The sequence below is a fragment of the Nicotiana attenuata genome, unplaced genomic scaffold (genome assembly GCF_001879085.1).
Source record: "Nicotiana attenuata strain UT unplaced genomic scaffold, NIATTr2, whole genome shotgun sequence".
In the NCBI taxonomy this organism is placed as follows: Eukaryota; Viridiplantae; Streptophyta; class Magnoliopsida; order Solanales; family Solanaceae; genus Nicotiana; species Nicotiana attenuata.
In genome coordinates, this window is record NW_017673495.1 from 27285 (window position 1) to 31022 (window position 3738).

The following is a 3738-nucleotide window of genomic DNA, read 5'->3' on the forward strand; positions in this document are numbered from 1 at the left end:
ATGTGGAAAAAACCTTTCAAATTGAAGGTAAAAATAATATAGCCATATAGGGTTTGAGAGTCGTGTTTAGGTGGAGAACTTTACAGGACAAGTGTTAGTGGGTCACTTGTGTTTGCCTCTTCGTGAGATTGTTCTCTCGATATTTTATACTCTTTTTTTATATAGTGAATTGCTCATCTCCGCCGTGGATGTAGGTCATTTGACCGAACCACGTTATATATTTGTGTCTCTTTTGGTATATTTCTCCTTGTTTTATGATTTATCGTCGTTCAAGGTTTGCTTTGTTAGCTTCCGCATGACACCTGATTTTTTCGTCATAGCACATTGCTGGTACACTAAACATTTATTCCTAAAAGTGCAACGGTCATCATTTAGAAATCGTTTTTTAATCTTTATTTAATATTATCTTCTCAATCAAATCTTGAAATCTCCTCCTTTCCGTTCTCTTTTTACTCTACTTTTTCATTGTGATGATATAGAGTTGTTGCACCTAACATAATAGTGAAATAGAATATTTCTTTTTTCAATTTCTTTCTAGATACAATGTAATTCTCCTCTGACTAATCTTCACAAAATGCTGTTCTTTTTCTTTATTCTGAACCAAAAGCCACAAGCAACTTTGTGACACTATAGATTGTCCATAACTTTTTCAAATACCGTGGGGGCTATATTAAAATTTCCAAATCTGGCCAAGCTGTTAAAGCTAGTTTTAACCAATTGGATCAAATTATCAACAATTATTAACCAAAACTGAATCTAGTCCAGTTTCTGCAGAGAAAGGATTGTGTAAAGTAGGAACTTGACAGTGACACAAGAAATGTTGAAAATAAACTGTCATATTCTTTTCATTTTCCGTTAAATACACCAACTCACAAAATAATCGACAGTATACAACTTGCGCATATTTTGACAAATTTACTAGATACTTATTACCACCTACCTCCCATTAGTACAAATACCTGGTAACTTTATCCGCTAATGTTTAGACGGATAAAAATAAATCAGTTAGTATTTGCTTTTTTTCTCGCTGAGATTTGACTCTGAGTGCAATAACCCTAAACAAGTTATAGTACCACTATCATTTTTCAGCGTCCTATACTATCTTTGCGAAACAGTTAAAAAAAAAAAGTGTTTGTATTTGTAACTATATCTTGTTTCCTTTATTCCTACATGTATTTTGCTAGGGAGGTCAGATTTGAACTTTGAAGTACGGGTCTATGCTAAATCTCTCACTACCACGGGAGGTAAAAATTTATAACTCATTTATCTATTATAGTACTCTTTGGTCTCTGATTAGGTGTAGCAGTTTAGGTTAATACGATCATTACCAAAACAAGAGTAGAAGTGTTACTCACAAACGTGCGCACACGTAAGTATACATAGTCGTACAAGTAATATAGGATTGTAAATCCAGATATCGTACCCATAGAGATTTGTGATTAACTATCAACTGAATTAAACTTTTAATCTCATTTTATTCATCTCATTTCAATTTGCTGCTTTTTTGTCATCCACGTTAATCCTTCACGATTCTTTATCCATATTATCCAAGCTTGATGCCTTCCACACTTCCATTGCCAACACTAGGATCATAGGTGACGTTATTTTTTCCACCTAATTGACTAAACTCTAAGGAATCTTCTTCCTTTTCCATTTTTTCTTCAATTTTGTCTCAAAAATCATTTTTAATTGCTCCTAACAATGACATGAACACCCAATTAATATAAACTCAATAATCAAGCTAAGTGGACATATACGATATAAAATACAATTAAAAACGGTAAAAACATAAAGAAAATAATATCTTAATATATGAAAATATGCCTAATATCATCACCCTACACTTAACCTTTTGCTCGTCCTCGAGTAACTTTCTACACTTTACAACAACATGACCTTTTTAAACAACTCTCATAACTCATCTTACCCAAAATATTTAAAATAGACTAAGCACAATAGTGTAACATCCTCACCTCAAGATTTGACTCACAAGCACCACGCAATTTTTTCACAACACGCTCACTTACTCTAACATAGGGGTCAACGACATTACCTTTCCTTCATGAATCAAGTTCCCTCACACAACAAAAGAGAGTAGTTCCGCACACATAAAATTCAAGATCAATTAGGAACTCAATATAGAAAGAATTCACTCACTCTCAGAAACAACATTCATATGCCACAAAAGATGAATCATAGGCTTGCCCGTAGTGTACTACTCTACTCGAGCTCATTCAGTCAAGGATCAAGTAGAACTTTAATTAGTTGTAATGCAGGCTGTGGGACGGGTAGGATACATGTGGATATAAGAGTGACTACACCTCCCTAAGCACTTTAATACATACACTTTAACAATTAGAACCCCACACTTATGTGTCAATATATAACTCCACCTTCACATCAATATATATTAACTCCATAATTCTTTAAGCATAATTACATCAAGAGTACTACTATCAAGGAATATTTTTCACAACAATACAACTATTTTTTTCTTTCTTTTTCAATTCAAGTGGCTCTTACTTTTTCCAAAGAGTTCACCTTTTTTCTTATTTCATTGGTTCCACTCAAAAACCAAACCAACCACCCCACCCCACACCTTAACTTTTACAAAGTTCATTACAATTCAACTGCTCATGAGAGGTGAAAAGGTTCAAATAGATGGTTAATTCAAATAAATTTGAAAGGCTTGTAATGTGATTGCTAATGAAACAGGATTATAGGCTCAAAGGGGTTAACTACGATACATAACAATTAGGTGGGTAAACTATATATATCTGGCTCAATAAAGAAATGCCTATTTCACTTCCAAGACTGAACAAAACTACTATTTCGCTTTGCAAACACACAGGGCAAGTTCTAGACATCAAATGCAATGCACAGAATAATACACAAACCTCTCACACAGATGACACATAACTCACTCAGGATTGGACTCATTAAGACACTCTAGTCAAAGCTGTTAAGCAAAGTTAAAATCATACGATTTAAGGTACTTATACAAGAATCAAATACTGAGCCTAAGAGTCACAACCAAAGTACTCACTATTCTCAAGGCATAACAAAGTTAAGAGATATTGCTTCAATTCAATTTATCTCACAGTGGCTCCTACTCCCAAAAATAAAACTACCTACACCCGACTCAAATAAAACCCTTGAAAAAGAACCGCGGCACAAAGAAAAACCAAGGATCAAGTAGGACTTTTAATTTGTTGTAATGTAAGCTGCGGGACGGGTAGGACACATGTGGATATAAGAGTGACTACACCTCCCTAAGCACTTTAATCCATACACTATAACAATTAGAACCCCACACTTAAGTCAAGCCATAACTCCACATTCACATCAATGTATATTAACTCCATAATTCTTTAAGCACAATTATATCAAGAGTACCACTATCAAGGAATATTTTTCACAATAATACAACTATTTTTTTTCTTTCTTTTTCAATTCAAGTGGCTCTTACTTTTTCCAAAGAGTGCACCTTTCTCCTTATTTTATTGGTTCAACTCAAAAGCCAAACCAACCACCCCATACCTTAACTTTTACAAAGTTCATTACGATTCAGGTGCTCATGAGAGGTGAATAGGTTCAAATAGATGGTTAATTCAAATAAATGGGTAAGGCTTGTAATGTGGTTGCCAATGAAACAGGATTACAGGCTCAAAGGGGTTAACTACGATACATAACAATTAGGCGGGTAAATTTTATATATCTGGCTCAACAAAGAAATGC